The sequence below is a fragment of the Cupressus sempervirens genome, chromosome 11, assembly GCF_028749045.1.
Source record: "Cupressus sempervirens isolate cs-2001-9-10 chromosome 11, ASM2874904v1, whole genome shotgun sequence".
Taxonomy (NCBI): Eukaryota; Viridiplantae; Streptophyta; class Pinopsida; order Cupressales; family Cupressaceae; genus Cupressus; species Cupressus sempervirens.
In genome coordinates, this window is record NC_143128.1 from 786,433,485 (window position 1) to 786,452,727 (window position 19,243).

Here is a 19,243-nt window from a genome sequence, read left to right on the forward strand (position 1 = left end):
CATTCCCTTGTAAATACAATTTCATTGTTTTGCACTATTTCTCTCTCATGTCCATTTAGGGTTTTTCCAAGCTCCACCTCTTCCTTCTTGGTTTCCCTTTGAAAGGTTATTTTGTATGTAGGTGATCTTGGAAACTATGGAGTTAGATTTCATCAACTCCTACATGGTAATCAGAGCCTCCCTGTTGTTGCTTCATTGAAGATTTTTTGAAATTGCGATTTAGAGACACAAACCCTAGCTTATTTGTGCATTTTTCTTCAATCCGAGGGAAGAGCATTTTTTGAGAGCACTTTGGGCCCAAACGGACACTGCCATTGGATTCAGAAGGCACTTTTTAGTTAGGATCCATATAAAACTTGTCAATTTTAGCTATAGGGCTCCGGGAGGCAAATTTTTTTTTAGGGCAAGCCATCTATACAGGCTATACAAATTTTTTGAGTGAAAAAAAAGGGGTCGCAGAGTGCACCATTGCGACATTGCCCAATGGCCATCACAAGGCCACTTGCGCTCTGTCTACACCTCACCATAGACTGGCCGCACAGGCCACCAGGCACTCAGCCCTGCCAAAGCCTCCCCACCACCTTTCTTGTCGATGCCTCCATCAATCTCGCCACCTTCGCTCTTGTTTGCTCTGCCTTTGGGCTGCTCCTCCTACGTCCTCCACCTACACGCTGCCTCTCTATACTACACCCAATCACCTATTTGCATGCACATTGTGTCAGAAGTGACATGGATTTTGTGCCCAGTCAGCATGTTGTGGGGGTGACATATGGCATGGGTGCCACGTGGACCCTGCCACATCACCTGCCATGTCATCTCACTAATACATTTGGCATCAATTTGCGATGGCTATGTGTCACAATTACGACAACAATGTGTTACCACTGCAATAGTAATAGACGTCATTATTTTTTAGTTGCAAATTACGACGTCTATCCTTTACCGTCACAATTATGATGCTTATCCATCGCTATGCAACTACTTTATTGTGACATCAACCTTGTCGCAATGCTGGTGGCTAACATCACAATTGTGACAGTTACCCTAGCAATTACGACAGTAGTTGGTGTCACCACCATAGCAAACCTGTCACAATGTTGGTGGCTGACGTTGAAATTGCAATGGACACCCTAGCAACTGTGATGTCAGTTGGCATCACCGCCACAATAACCACATCACAATGCTGGTCACCGACGTTGCAATTGCGATAGACACCCTCGCAATTGCGATGGAAGTGGGCGTCGCCGCCATAGCAACCCCGTCGCAATTGCGATGGATACAAAGTAAAACAAAAAAAATAAAATTTGCTGGCTTCTAGCTACTAATTAATGTTGCCATCTTTGGAAGATAGTTGATCAACTAGTCTATTAGGGAGAGGATCAAACCTCCTATACCCTATGCCTACCTGAAAATGTAGGCAGCCACTTTTGATGCCGAGGAGTTCCGGTATTGTTTCCTCAATGGAATGACTCAGTTGTAGCTATAGGGCTATTATATCATGTTTCATATTCCATTAACGTAAATTTTACTCTGTCCATGTAAATCAAGATTGGAGAAGTTGTTAGTTCTACTGCAGTTCATGTGCTCTGTTTAGTTGCCAATATCCCAATATCCTTCCTTACAATTTTTGTGGGCTTCATTCAGGGCTACATTATTTTCTGAAACACACATGTCCCTGTCAAAAAATGAATAAGCGTTCTCATTATTTTTAGACTCCGTTATTCTCACTATTGAGAGTGGGAGCTATTCATTGCAATATATATTTTCTAGACATGATTACTGTATCTAAATTTTGAAATGCAACTATCTGTACCACTATTTGAATTTTGAATCAAATTTGATTTACCTATATTATTGTGTACAACTAATTAATGTTGTGATATGTAGACATCCAACATTTTGATGCCAATTTGGTTCCCACGTTTCTCTAAGAAGCAATTTTGTAAAAAACTTGATTTTGTTGGTATATGACTATTTTATAGGAGTTTTGGGCTTTTAAGGTTGGCGTTGAAGCCATTTTTTGTTGGTCACACAGTCATGTTAGTGAGAGCTTTTATTAATTTTATTGTTAACTTTGCACTTCTATAATCTTTGAGATGGAGAGGAGTCTTTCTTTCTTACTTTTTACACATGTATATTACTGTCTAGTTTTCATGAATCTAGCATTTTGGCTTGGATGATTGACATCATTTCTGAGGTGATTTTGTTAGCTTGACCAACAAACATCACATAGTAGAGGCATCATTGGTGATTTGGTATAGTTTCAATAATTGAGATATGTCAATAATCCATATTTGATTTAGGAAGGGTATTGTAGATCTACCATAAAGCCCAATTGGCTTCAACATGGACACTGTGATAAAGATTGTCCATTAGCCTAGGACTTCTACATTATTACAGGGTAAGCAGCTATGAGGTGCCAGTGATGGTGCAGTGTGATGAAACTATTGAATTAATTGATGGTTCTTTACATTGATCAAGCTCTTCAAGAGATATAAGGGAGGAAATATGGATACACAACCTCATTGAAGATAATGAAATGGAGAGGGAGGAGGATGTGCTCCCTAGAATACCCAATAACTTGAACATTTTGATAGAACAATTCAACACTCTAAAACCACTGGAGATCTTGAGGGAAATCATAAAACTTCTTTGGTTCAATTCTACTGCCTTTCTGACAGTTGCAGTAGTATTCATTTGCCCAGTATCTGTAATCTTTCTTTCCAATGTTTTTGTCAATCGGTTTAAGGTGCAGAAGTTATCTCCTTAGTTTCAATGACTAGCCAAATCCATTGGGTTTATGAAAGGTCATTTTGCTCGATTAGGTTTCTACAAACTATCTGAGAGTCTTCTGTCATTTGTATTTTGTTTTCCTTTTCATATTCTCCAAGGCTATAGTAGTTTATTCTGTAGCTTAAATCTATGCAAGCAAAAAGCTTCTTGTAGAAAAAATTCTTATCCTAATAGAGATGATCTGGGAACACCTTGTATTCTCCTGCTGGTCATGGTTTGAATAAATTTGATTATTTCCCTGGGGGTTCTGTCCACTTAGGCAATATATGTTGACCTTGGAGAACGGGTAAATTTCTCTTTATTGTTTGCATGTGTTATGATTATCTGCAATTTGGTGATAGTAATTTCAATCTTGAAAGGTAACTATGGGATGAGAGAATTTTTTAGATCAATGTTTTTGATCAATGAAAGAACCCAATTGGGCTTACTGATATTCTTAGGAACATGTATTGGGATAGCTTTTGTGGAGGGTCTATTTGACTACAGAGTGAAGATGCTTAGCTATGGGGATGGATATTCTATGTAAGAACCCTACTATAGTTTCGCCACAATCATGTTTTCCTCTTCATCCACACTTTGTAAGACACTTTGCATACTTCTGAGAAGAGTTCTAATGCAATTGTGTTTATTCCATTTTGCACTTGTTTCGTTCTATAAGAAGCTTGGCATATTGAAAACAAAGATATAATTTTTCTTTCAGTTGATAGCAGATTATAAATAACAAAATAGCTATACATAATTTTTTTGAAGCAACAGTCTATTTATTTTAATTTTTAAGTTCTAACAACTGACTACAGTATGGTTTCACAAAGCCACAAATAGAGATAAATCTACAACTAACTGTCTGACCTTATTAGCAACAGATTGTCAATTCTAGGTGCTTGATGAACACAATACCTCATAGATTGATCAGCCTTTAGGTTTCAGACTTGATGCATTGACCACAAGCTTTTATATCAACGTTTACAACAAAAGGATTGGTCCAGCAACTAAATACAATTCCGATATGATGTAGCTGATTAATTAAGGACCACAAATTGGTATTGAAATTCAGAATTTCAATTATCACACTCCTAGCAATTCGCTTGTTACAGAATACTGATGTTGGATGTTTTAGGGCCCGAAGAATGGCAGACCAAGATCAAGATTGTATTTTGACCAAGCAGATAGATAAGCCCCACACCAATAATATAAAGGGTCCTTCATTCATTCATTCTTTCCACCATTAATAAAATGTAACACTCAATCAATATCACATGATAACATTCATTAACACATTAGATTCGTTAACATGCAACATTCATCAATATTCTACATTAACACATAATTCATGAACATTCATTAGCACATAATTAAAGTCATTGAGACATAAAATTCAGTCATTATCAATTAAGGTATGTAGATGACAATCATTTCTTTTTTTTCTTTCTATTTCTTTTTTCTAGGTAAGCACTAAGAGGAGCATCAGTGTCATCATCAATTCCCCCCTCATCAGTTGTTCTGTTCTTTGTTCTTGATGATCTCAAATTCCTATGCTGTTGCAAAGGCAGGTCCTCTGTAATAACAAATAAAAGAGTTAAATTAAAAATAATTTATTATAATTGTTACAAGTATTTAATTATTTTAAATAACATAACTATGGCACTCTTTACCTGATCTAACCACATCATTTTGTCTGGACTCAACATCAACACGCTCATGAACATCGACCCCTCGATCCTCTACAACTGCTATATGAAATGTTACGCTAATCCAAACACCAATTGCAATTACATATAAATTTTTTAATAGAAAATGTATACCTCCACCACTGGGATGCACATCATGCGAACCTTCAGCATCCACAGATTGTGTAGAAGGATTATCAGGCTACATTCCAACATCCTACACATTTTTATCATTGCTTGCTTAAAACAAAAATATTCACTTTATATTGGAACTTAACATCAAATAGACTAATTGGTAAAGTATTCAATTTGAAATAAATTTCATTTAGCTTATTTACTTGTGGCTCAGATGCATCATTATTAGAACCTTCCACACTGATTTTAGCTCGTAGCCGTTCAGCCATAGCTCTATAGCCTTGTTGGAAGCCAATTATCTTATCCTCTTCTGTGAGGCATCTCTTGAACTTTGAGCCCTACATTTTTGTGTGGTATGGTGAATTTTACTTGCATTGTTTCATTAACCAATGGAGGGTAGTTAAATTATCAAAAGGAAATAGTAAATAGTTAGCAGGGTTTCCAACACAATATATAAAAAATTTGATACAATTTTTCATTTGCTAATACTTACAACTCGTGCTTGAAGTTTTGAAAAACCACCAGAGCCGAGCTTGTGTGTCCCGTGCTTTCCTAGTCTTGCCTTTGTTGCCTTTGATGTGTTAGGCAATCTATGAAAAGTTTGAAATATGTTAGATAGTATAAATATAGAGGTTAATTAGTACATAATTACATTCTCAATAGTATCACATACCTTGCTGTACTCTCTACTGATGTAATATTATTTTTCTTGTCAGTTTTATAATTTCCATCCAAAATCAGAGCCTGCCACTTAGCCTTAGGAACATGGGGCAGACGCTCGTACCTGGGGTTATCCTATAATTTTTTTTTGTACTGGTCCCTAATATACTTCAAACATAAACCAACTTTTTCAAGGAGCTTGTTTCTCTCAAATGCACGAGGTCCAAAGAGTTGGGTCATGCTCTCTATAAGATCATCCTTCAACTTTTTGTCTTGGATATTCCACCTTTTACGTAAAAAAAAAACATGTTAGAATCATAAATGAAGTTAAGCTACCTTTAATATAGTTCAAGAAATGGATGAAAATGAAAACTATTCTAGTAATGATATGAAATCAAAATAGTGGTTTGGGGTTTTAGTTAGGATATGATGTTCCACCAGATACGTAGGGTGGGCCCGAATATTCGCAAACACTCATCACCAAGTTTTTTCCAAAAAACATCATTCCCTACAAAACAATCATGGGATCATTAGTCAATGAAGAGTGATCAAAAACTAAATTACTATTATATCACTATAGAATAATAATAACTTTAAAGTACCTGGAACTTTGGCTACTTTTAATGGAATGCCTTCATCGTCACTGACGATCAATATGACATCCTTCACCATTCCCATACTAGGAACATAGGAACATCTAGTAAATGATGTTGTAGCTCCTATTGCAAAAAGTTTCATAAGTTTCATAAGTTTTTGTCACGAAGTATAAAAGAACAACTAATAATTGATGTTAAAAAGTTGTAAAAAAAAAATTGTTTGTTGCTGTCATAAGAGAGAAAAAGAGGAATTTTTGTACCAGTAGATGGTGCAATAATCAATGCCTGTAAGCTACATGTTGTCGACTCAACAGTCAAAAAGAGATTTATAGTTATCTTGGATGGAGGCAGCGTCATCATAGGATATAATTGATTTGAAGCTAAAGAATAAAATTGTTAGAGTATGCATAAATATAAAACGCGTGGAATAGCATGGACAAGATTGTTAGAGCATTAAAAAAAGGATTGTTCGAGCATGTATTGTCAATGATTATGATCATTCCTATATATATTCAGTGGAAAACACAAGTGGGGAATGGAACATGCGATCTACCTAAACCACCTGCAGCACCCTCATCATGGGAATGGGGCTCAAAATCATGCAAAAAACTCTGTAAAGACAACACATCCATATTTTAATTAATGCCATAAAAGAGCATAACATAAAAACCATTATTGAACTCTTGTTATAATTAAAAATTTCATTAATACTTACTTTTAAGGTTTCAGAGGTGTGCAACAATTCAGATCCCCTATCTTTTATTTCTTGAGTGGTAGGCTTTATGGTTGCCAAACGTATAATTTCTCTGCCAATTTTCTTTAGCACCTTTTTAATTGAACCGATTGGGTCATCAATCTCTTCTAAATCAATATAGAAAGGGTCCTCCTCAGGGGGGGGGGATTGCTGAGGGACTGCAAGTTCCTTTCCCTCCCTCCGACCACTGGCCCTCTGTGACAACAAACAATAGTATTAGTATTATCAAAATTACTCCAAAAAAATGAAGAAAACACCATTAAAAAAATAATATTTTGCTTCTATCTAGTTTGCACAATTACAATGAGTTTTACCTGCTCATGTGTAGATGAGCCGGAAACATCGCCAACATCCCTTTTGGGCGGTTGCTCCATATTGTGCCCCTATGTCAAAGATCAAGTATAAAAATGTTAGCCAAAAAATTATTGACTAAGTGGTATGTTGGAGTCATTGATTAGAAGTTGGTTTAATAGTATGTACCACCCCCATGTTAGTAGCCTCATTTGTATCTATGCAGTTCAAATTGTAATCAATAAGAAGCTCTTCCCTTGCACGTATTGAATTTATCACACAGATGAATACATGATTTCCCTCGCGCACCTCAAATATGCAATTGGGTTGCTTTATAGTTGACCCAGGTCATGTACTATTTATAAAACCTACAATATTCCCTATTGCTTTTGGCTTTCCATCAATGTATATAGCCACACTTTTACTTTGATTATTGTCTTGCTGTTGTATATAATTTGCCGAGAGGGCATACCTACGCATACTTTTTTTATATTGAACAATATGCATCCAACTTTTGTAATCGTAACATGGTCCAACATACTCCATCAATTCAGAAACTTTTTTGTAAGAAACCTTTATGCCATCCATAGAAAATAGGCCCAAACCATGTAATGATGATGGTGCTATGCGATATATCCTCTCGTTAACACAAAAATCAGTGTTTATTGGAGGAAGTTCCTTGGGTACCCAATGTTTTTTTAGATGTTGGTACCTCAAGGGCACCTCGATGTCGCTTTCCATCTCATCATCATAAGAACATGACCCCCCTTGTGCAAGGAAAAATTTCATGTGTTTATAGTGAATTTCCTTCTAGTCTTTTGACCTCTAGTTAATCTCCCTATTTTAGATAAACTACATGTCTCACTTTCCTCTTGTATTCCTATATTTCCCTCACTCGAGGAAGACACTTTTGACGAATACCTATTCACTGGTACCTGCAAATGGGAGAGATCTTAGAAGACATCAATCTTACTATTGATAAGTGTATTAAATAGACTGTCTATAAGGAGTATTGACTTATACCTGTCGATCCATGAGACTGTGTGGGATGCTCCTGAAAGGGGTTCAATTTCTTGCAAATGTAATTCAATTATTGTGAGCATAATCACATCATAATCATAATCACATCCATCATAAGCATCACATAAAAATTAAAAAAATTAAAAGGTACACAATATAACACTTAAATTAGGCTCACATTATAAAACTATGCAACCATATAAGACAAACTATGTAACCATATAAGACAATGAATAAACTATGCAACCATATAAGACAAAATATATTTCTATCAAGAAATAAATATTAAATAGATTAAGTATTGATGACATACCTCTAAATTTCATCATCATCATCCTCATCATTGTCATCATCATCATCATCGTCGTCGTCGTCGTCATCATCATCATCATCCTCGCCATCATTGTCGTCGTCATCATTTTCATCGTCATCATCATCATCAACATCATCATCATCAACATCAACATCATCTTCATCATCATCATTAGAAGAAACATCATCATCATCATCATCTTCTTCTTCTTCATGAAAATTTGTGTCAGGAACATTATCCAATAACTGTCGATCGTGATCACCATCTACATCATCTTCTACTTCTTCAGTATCTTCCTCTTCCATTGCATCATACTTTATTGGTCTTCCACTCGATTCATGTCTAACAACAAATGACCAACCCGGTTTATGTGGAACCTCTGAGTAAAATACCTGCTCACATTGGCTTGGAAGAACATAGGGCTCATCCCCAACTGGCTCAAATGACCTTGTATTAACCATTGTAAATCCATTATCATGTTCAATAACAGTTCTATTAGGATCATTTGGATTAATTCATAGCCTATACCATTTGACAATGAAGAGTACTAATTTGAAGGAACTAAAGTCACAGTCAAGTATATCATCCAAAATGCCATAGTATTGATTTTTAGACTCTCGAGGATGTAAGTCGTTTCTAGATGAAATATTAGTCACTTGAAAGACTGCGGTTATTCCTAAATCACAAGTTTTCTTCGTGTCATCCAACACTTTGACCCAAAATTTTTGACCATTATAGAACATAGCCTTGTGGTGTTTAACTTGCAATAATATGTGAAACATGTCAAAATTATTGTATCGTGAGTTGATAAACATGCGGGTGATTAATAAAATTTTACGTAACTAGAAATCTCTTAAACTATGTGCTAAATCTATTTCCATTTGCATAACATTGGAATCTCCATTACGATGAGCTTCTTTAACCAATGAAGATACACCTTCCCATGTTAATGTGCGACCAAAATGTTGACATCGTTCAATCCATACCGTCATCTAATCAAGATTGTTTGCAATATACAAATGTAGTGCATCCCACTCTTGAGCACCTGTACAAAAAAAAATAGACAACTTACAACCGATTTATTTTGAAGATTAAGAAATAATTTATTACAATAACATATCATAATTTATTACCTCTCACTTTCCTCAATGTACCTTTCCCCATCAAGTACTCCCCTTCTAAATTTTTAAAAGGCTCGAGATCCCAAATGCGATCTACATGGATATTTGATGCAAACTTAGGAAGATATTCAATAATGTACACCATAGTCTGGTATACCATATATCCCTCTACCATAGAACCCTAAGGATGTGCTCTTTTTCGAACCAAAGTCTTCAAATATTTCAAGTGCCTCTCAACTATCCACATTGACCTAGTGTGTACAGGTCCACACAATTCAATCTCCTCAACTAGGTGTATGAGGTAGTGTTCCTGTGCATTGAAAAAAGTTGGAGGTAGATACTTTTGCATTTCACGTAGTTAATGAGGAATTCTTCTCTTCCAATAGTTTATATCTTCTTTATGGATTTCTTTAGATGACAACCACCCACATTAAGAGATTCAAGTCCCAAAAAATATATAGATACGAGACTTTACAAAATAATATACAATAGATTACATAGTAAGAAAAAAAAATTGCGAATATAATAAATATATACAACAAATTAAACAGATATTACTACTTACCTCATGTATTTTCCAAGATCGTATATCTATTAGAAGTTTTAATATTTCCTTGGTGTGTTTATAAACCAAGGTTAGACCTCCTTTCTTTATTGTTATAATATATTAGGATATAAGCCAAGGTATCCTAATATATTCTTTTTTGTCCTTTTTCCACTACATCTTATTTTGTCATCTAGTTGAATATGTGAGGACAAATATTTATTATAATTTGTAAATTAGATTATTCCTCCTTAAGAGGAATCTCACACTTGGCCTCACACACTTATAAATGGTGGCATTCATAGACATGGGAGTTACATTCTAACTCCTCTCTCTCATCTCTATTTAAGAGATGACCCTCCTCTCTCATTTCTAATGAGGTTTCTTCCTCTTCTCAATTATTGTATGAGCGATTTCTCTCTCTCTCTCTCTCTCTCTCTCTCTCTCTCTTCTTAGGCTATTCATGCCTCATTCATAATGTCACAAGGGGTTTTCTTTGCTTTCCCCTTTCAAATATCTTGTCTCATGGTGTTGGATCTTGAAGCTTTCTCTCTCCTATCTTATGGTAATATCTATTCATGCATTAACTTGCTTAGATTCTTTCCTGGTATTGCTTATTTACTTATTTCTTTTTCATTTCTAACATGGTATCAGAGCCTAGTTTTATCTTTGTTTTTGAGTGTTTGCATGAAGGTACGATTCGAAGGAGACTCTTGAGAGAGATTTCACTGATTTCTTTTTTAATCTTCTTAAGTTGGAAGAAATTGAATTTTTTTTTTTGGGTTTGGCTGGTTTACCGCCAAACTCGATTAACTCTTGTTTGCTCTAATTTGTGTAGGTTTTGATAAATTGTTGATAAAGAAAATAATATAAATTTAAAGATATCACACTCCTAATTTAATTTATTTTTTTATTCTAGTGCCTGTCCCAGTTTTCACCTTCTGAGTCATTTTTTTTTTCTCTAACCTCAAGTATGTTTCCTGTTCACTTCCTGCAGATTGGGTATAGGAATTTTAGATGTGTTGCTTCTTTACAACTCTCCACCTGTGCTTTCAATATCTTTTTCAGTGGTTTAATAAATACATTCCTTAAAACACATTCTTATATTCTTTGGCTTGTGTTTTGGAGTTTTTATTTTCTCTAAGCTCAATTAGGTTTTTCTAATAGTTGTGTTTTATCTAATCTTATTTCATTTTTGTCTCCTGTTCACTTTTTGCATATTGGGGATAATTATATTAGTTGTGTTCCTGCTTGACAACTTTCCAATTATTTTGTCTGTGGATTTTATGTTTAAGAAATGCAGAAGATGCACAATCTTTTTTTTCGTTGGTTCAACAAATAAATGTCTTTAACCGCTTTCTGATGTTTGTTGGCTTGGGTTGAGAGTTTTTTTCTTTTTTTGTGAACCTCAATCAAGGTTTATCATCTGGGTTTTGTCTAATCTTAATTCTTGTTTTTTTTGGCTCCTTTCTTGCAAATTGGGGATTGTTCTATTAGATGTTTTGTTGCATTACAGCTCTAAAATTTTAATTGGCCTTGTGTGTCAACATATTCCCTTACCTAAACAAAAGATGGAGAGTTTAACAACAATGCTATTGAAAATCAAGCATTAATCATTGCCAAGGATGTGATGCACTGAAGTTGCTAATATCCATATTCATTCTCTTTTGCTGCCTTTTTTTTGTGAAAAATGCTAGTCCTACATTATTAATTTCTCTCAAATCCTTTTGGACAACGAGTACAATTTTTCCATTATCTTAATTGTATCAGTCTGGCCTTTATCTTCCTTTGCAATATCATCATGAGCTGTATCACGCGAAACATGAGGCAGACCTCCTTTGTTACCCAGCCCTTCTCCATCAAATTTGTTGTTTGCAAGGATCATTCCAACTCCTCCAGCCCGTTTCACTTCAGCCCCTTTAGCAACTCGGGGATTATTTCCTCTATCACACACTACTATCTTCCCTTTCCCCATCTTGGGGTCCAAAGAGCCTTCCATACAAAGAGACGATGAGTAGCTATCTCTACCATTCCCTACAAAAGTTTTTAGTCGCTTTCATGGGAATCCTAGACCTCTTTCACCCTGACAGCCGTTCCACCACAGTCGCAGAGTAACGATTTAAAGCCAATCAGGTTGAATGACTCATTTTTGCCTCTCAGGAGTCGCTCGGTTGGAAAATCTACCATCTGTTGTGCTGCAGCCGTTGATGCTGAAGCAGGCATAGGGAATGGAATGATAAGCTTTAGTCATGTGTAACTCCTTTTTTAGTCATTTGCCATCATTTCTTCAAACATGTCCATATCATTATAGTTTTCAGAACCTTTTTTTAGATTTCAATTATTCTTTTGTTATAATTGTGGCCACCAACTATAATTATACTATTTTGTATGTTTGCTTTTAACATATTATTATTCTTTAATAGTAAGAAAATGCAGTATTTTTTAAAAATCTTATGATATTGTGACATTCTCATATTCTTTGATATTATGATATTTTGTTTTTTGTGGAAGAACTCCACAACTGAAAAAGGTAATTATGTTTATTTTCTTTAATTCATCCTATGCATTTCATATACATTATCACTAGACAATCTTAACAAACTTTTTAAATTATTAGTTCACTCCACATGTGTCACCCTGGAAGTTATCACATTAACCATTTTTTTATTACTTATTACATTGGTAATGATTTTCATTATGTTTGAATAACAAATATTAACTATTTTTTTACTTAAAGACATTGTAATTTATAATTTGATTTGGATACTATTTCAATAAAAAATATTAGAGTAATCATTTATATATATATATATCTTTGTTTGAGTAATAATGTTTATTGTATTTTCATTTAAGACTATATGTTTATTTTTTGATTAAATTCATGCTTATTGATGGTGATACTAAATTGCTTTAGTTCTCTCTAAGATAGTCTATTTCAAATTAAAAAAATTCTTTAAGGTGAGATAAGGTGATCTTTTGCATTGGTATGACATGAGTTAAAGCCTATAGTATAATTATTACTATTAGGATAAATTATCTTGTCTTATACTCAATTTTAGTTGTCTCACTTTATTAAAAGTTACTTTTCATATATCTTTGGTGTCTAAAGAGGGGATCTATTTATTTCAAAATTTTACAATTTTTTCTAACTCTTCCAATGTATTTACTTTATGTAAAGTATTTATGTTCCATCAGCCATTTGGCTTTCATGCAAGTTAGCTATGACCCTATTTTCCATTATTTTAATTATGAGATTTCATACCATGATGTTTCAAGTATATTTTTTCAAGTATATATGGGTGCACACGTATATACCTAGATAACTATACAAACTATTATGACTGCAATGATTATTAAAGTCTCTTGTATATTCTTGTCTCAAATGAACATGTTCAAATTTACAAATGAATTAAGTACCCATGTTACCATCAATGGAGTTTTATACCTGATATCCATATATTGTTTATTTCTCATTAATCTTCCTTGGATACCAGCATTTACCTTAATTCTGATTGGTTTATGAGTTATCTTACACTATTGCCTTCTAATGATCTATCTTTGCACATAGTTGCAGTCTTTTTTTTTATAACATCTCTTTATGCTCATAGTAGCATTTCATGGTTTAATACCATTCTTTTATTATATATTTTTTGTAAGTTGCATCGAGAGCCAATTTATTAAGGTTAACTATGGTGGACCCAACAGTTTTAAACTGACTCATAGTTGCCTTATTTGGCTTGTGGAGTATCCCTCCAACCTATAATTGGTGTGCACTTACTTCAATGGAGTTTCCCTCCATTTGTTCCACATTGTTCCTCAATGTGAGGATGATATTTATGGGGATGTTCCATTCCAAACTCCTTGTCTCCTTGGTGTATGCTCCTAGTTGTGATTTATTCATGGTATGACTTCCTACACCTTGCTAATTTTTTAGTGTATAGGTGACGAGGCTACCATATCTTGGAGCACTCCTATATTGGAGACTCTATTTGAGAAAGTTGTTTTGACCCATGTTGATCTTTTTCCTCGTGGCAATGATGTTGCTTGTCCATGATGGATTTCTTATTTGAAGGCAATATTTTGTTACTCCTCATAAACCCTTCCTTTGGTCCACATCAGCAATAATTCTTGGAAAAACTATAACTTGAATTATTTGGTGCTTGAGGCACATGTTCTACTTATTTACTATTGTCTCTCTTATATTTCTTTGAGAAATATAGAATGTGATAATGTTCTGCATACTTTATTGCCTAGATCGTGAGTCATGTAGGTGATGGAGTCGCGATCCATTCACTTGTAGTGGGATGACTCATTAGTGGACTGTCTATATCCATGTGATTGAAGTAATGCTGATGCAGGTTTCATTAGTTGGCCTTGTCTGTGGTCATTTGTGCATTAGTATGTTCCCTTCATGAGAGATTTATTGCATCTATTATGATCATTTTGAGCTTATGACTTATTTTAGATATCATGTTAACTCCATTGCATGTTGGTGAACACATTCATTTATCCTCATCTCTCTTAGTTCCTCCTTGATTAAATTATTATAACTTCATTTTTTTTACTAACTTCTCCATTCAATGTAATTCTACTTGTGGATAGTTGTCTTGTTTTTTGTTCTCTATTTTTTTCCAGGTGATCCATCAAGGAACCTTCTCGATTTTCCACATATGAAGATGTTTCTATGCTTCCACTTGATCACATTCAAAGGACTCATGTACTTCTTTTGGATCTACAAATGTACCATATGGCTTGAAGACAATCAAATTACTTCATATTGAAGATTAAGTTGCAGATTGTTGTAAATTATGGGTTTAATACCCCTTGATATAATTACCCCAAGTAAAGATTAAAGGGGGGTGTTAGAAGTTGTAATATTTCCTTGGTGTGTTTATAAACCAAGGTTAGACCTCCTTTCTTTATTGTTATAATATATTAGGATATAAGCCAAGGTATCCTAATTTTTTTTTTTTTTGTCCTTTTTCCACTACATCTTATTTTGTCATCTAGTGGAATATGTGAGGACAAATATTTATTATAATTTGTAATTTAGATTATTCCTCCTTAAGAGGAATCTCACACTTGGCCTCACACACTTATGAATGGTGGCATTCATAGACATGGAAGTTACATTCTAACTCCTCTCTCTCATCTCTATTTAAGAGATGACCCTCCTCTCTCATTTCTAATGAGGTTTCTTCCTCTTCTCAATTATTGTATGAGCGATTTCTCTCTCTCTCTCTCTCTCTCTCTCTCTCTCTCTCTCTCTCTCTCTCTCTCTCTCTCTCTCTCTCTCCTTAGGCTTTTCATGCCTCATTCATAATGTCACAGGGGGTTTTCTTTGCTTTCCCCTTTCCAAATATCTTGTCTCATGGTGTTGGATCTTGAAGCTTTCTCTCTCCTATCTTATGGTAATATTTATTCATGCATTAACTTGCTTAGATTCTTTCCTAGTATTGCTTATTTACTTATTTCTTTTTCATTTCTAACAATATCACTTGTTTGATGTTATTGTTGAAGTGGTCTAGGAGAGATGGAGGAAGCATGTACTGCAGTAATTATAAACCAATCATTTCATTGTTTTCTAACATAACATAATGAACAATACACGTAGTTTATGAATATATTGTAAATACAGAAGAACATAACTTACCTTGATGAAAGTATGCCAATCATGCATTTTGAGCCCTAGCCCAACTTTCACTTTTTTTTTGATATGAGATTGTTTATGTTCGCAAAAAATCTTTTGGGAAATCAAATTTTTCGTATGACTTCTTTTATGGCATCACTTTGCTGCTCCGTTAATAACCAAGGAAGGGCGCTTATATTAATCTGATCTCTATTGCTATTTGAGGGAATGAAATTCTTCAATGCATAATTGGATTCATGAATGTCATTACAAATTTTGACAATTTTTTCTTTGTCACGCGTTCCATCCAATATTTTCCACAATTTCTATGTTATATTCTTTCCAATATGCATAGTATCGAACACATGCACAATTTGTAAGTGCTCGTAGAAGGGCAACCTACTAAATTGTCTGGGATAGCTTTTTAGTCCCTTTGGAAGGTTGTCAGTACTGCCTTGAGGACCTTCACGATCATCAATTACATAATTAGTAAACAAAAATCACAATAGAAATATATAAATTACAAACATAAACCATTAGGTGGAATGACATTACCTCGACGATTAATTCTATTATATTCCAACTTCCATAGGCGAGGTTTCATTCTTCGTGGCTTTGATGTAGTCTCTTCTTTCCCATTGGAAAGATGTTTTTCCATACTTCGATACTATGATTCCTATGGAGGAAGTGTCTACACTCATCAAACACCTACTTTCCTAAACTTTTTGAATGACGAGATTTCATCTTTTGACCACAAGCTGGACATGCAAATTTTCCCTTTGTTTGAAGACCTACAAGATAATGATATAATTGGATTATTAAATATGTTGATTTTTATAATTAGAATTATCACGCACAACTTGAATTCACTATAACATACCACAAAAATGTGTTAGCCCTAGGGCATCATGTATTGTCCATGCAAGTGTTGCATGGAATTGAAATTGTCTTTGTCCTATTGGTCTAGACACATTATACATAGTGCCACCATTCCATAACTCCACCAACTCTTCGATAAGAGGCTCAATATATACATTCATATCTTTTACTTGATATTTACCTACTTGAATGAATAGTAACATTACATAATTATTGTGACCGTTTTACTACAAGATTTGTAAGTACATGTAAATTAATAACTATCAAATGATAAGATACCTGGAACAATCATTGCCAACATAATGTTCTCCCTCTTTATTGACATCCACAGAGGAATGTTATTGTTGATAATAAAAATAGGCCACACCGAGTAAACATATCTCATCTCTCCAAATGGATTGACACTGTCCACTGCCAATGAAAGCCTGAGATTATGAGGTTCTTCTTTGAAGTGTTGCCTCTTTTCCTCTATGTGCATAAATGCCAAACCATCCACAAGGATTCAAATAATGTCATCTCACCTTCTATTGCATGCATGATAATCCATAAATTGAGCCAAGCTACTACACTTGAATAATTGTCGCATCCATGGAATAATGGGGATGTAATGAAGAACCTTTTAAGGCACCTTTTTTGTTAGTTGATCTGTTCGATATCTACTTGTATGAAATATAGGGCATTGTGTTGCAAATTCATGTTCTTTATAATATATAATATGATCATTGGGACAAGCATGTATTGCTTCATACTCCATTCCAATATCTTTCATAACAACAGATAATTCTCGATATGAGCGAGGTAGAATATTTGATGGTGGTAACAAAAAATCACCTATCAATCTACAAAAAAAATATATGTTGTTAATATAAACAATATTAGTGGTACATCATTCACCCTTTGTTAACTATAAAGACATATATGACATACCTTAACATACGTGACATTGTTATGTTGGATAAACCATTCATAACCTTCAAGTTCAACAACAACAATACAATAGAGAGGAGAGTTGTTTGGGAGTCTTTGTATAGGGGCTCATATGCCCTCTCAAGTAGAGGTACATTGAGTCTATCATCATCATCATGATCAGATATGCTTGGACTAAATGTGTCATGGATCAATGTATTTATACCATCATCTTCAATTGTGTTTTCTAGCATATGATCGTCATATTCCATGGGATCATTATCTTCACCTTGGATATTCACATCTCCATGTTCCTCCACTTCAAAAAACATATTCTTCAGATTGTTGTGGTTCATATCATGTACTTCCCTGGGGAGATCAACCTATATAAAATTGATGAACATAAATAAACCATGATCATCAACTCATCGTCAAGTGATTTCATATGTATATAAATTGTTAAAATGATATAATGAACAACTTGCCAGTGGATGATAGTCATGCCCCCCTTCAATGTGACCATTCTCCCTACAATGTCTCTTAACTGTTTTGATTAGCAGTCTTCTACGGTGTAAGGCCTTACAAATTTTGCAAGGACAATAACATTTTCCATCACCTTTTCTTTTCAAGTTAGACCACAATCTAGCAATTGTCTCCCTATTTTGTTTTTCACTTATATTATTTGACATGATCGTTCTTCGTAGGAAGCAAAAATTGGGCTATGAAAACTTCGGTCTACAACTTTCACAAACTAAACAAAACTGTCGAAAGTACACAAATCTTCTTAGACCTAGTTAAATACTTTAATATTTTAAAAATACTTTCTTTGACTCTATTCCTAAGACATTTAACCCCATCACCTTTTATAACATTTAGTCAATTGCTCTAGGCAAATTTGTGGATAAGATTATTTGTAAAACTTTGACCAACTACCTGAAGGTCTTATTTCAAGAGACCTTACAACATTAAGCCACTAAAAGCAATTTCAAAACATATAAGCTAAAAGTCTAGTTAAAATATACATTAGATTAAAAATTATACAATTTTCTTACCCGAGCGCGCAGCTATAACTTGTGCAATGGCCTTCTTGCTTAGCTATAGAAGCTCTCCAACAATCAAATTATACAAGCTACAAGGCCTAACAAAAATTTCAAAAAAAAAAAGCTACAAGGCAAGACATATTACATGACATAGCAAAAGGAACAAAATTTACAAGCTTTAGCAAGACATATTAAACAACATCATAGTGCTAGAGAGATCACAATTATATTAGTCGAACATAGTCATGAAAAAGCACATAAATTAGTTATTATATGCAATTAAAAGATATATAGTTAGATAGGGACATCCATAGGGCATATTGAAGAAATGAAGTGGTCATATAGATTTCATATAGGATTTTGAAGATGATAGTGTTCTAAGGCAAAGAATCCATTCATATAACCATAATGACATTAAATGTTTAAGTATGGACAATCATCAAATACCAAAATAGAGCAGCAATAAATCATTAGCAATAGTATTTGCTTGAAAGTTTCTAAATCCTTTTCAAAAAATCCATTTTGTACATATCATGCAATCAATGCATTCCATGATACCACGTTTCTTAGATGAATTTGTTCAAAGAGTTCATGTGCCTCGTTTATATTTCCACATTTTGCATACATGTCACAATTGGTTTTGGTTCTATGATGACTACCAAGGGGGATGTTGGTCTCAACACAAGAACTAGAGGTACCATAAAGAAAAATGATAAGTGTGGTGATAAACAATGTCAAGACCATTAGGAACTTTAACAAAAATTCTTCCAAGTGGAATTAGAAGCTAGTAGTACCATAATTCTAGATAAACGTGTAAAATAAATTGAGTCAAAAAAAGGAATAAAACAATATACTATATTCTTTTTATGAAAATTAGTAGTTTTTAAGAAATCAA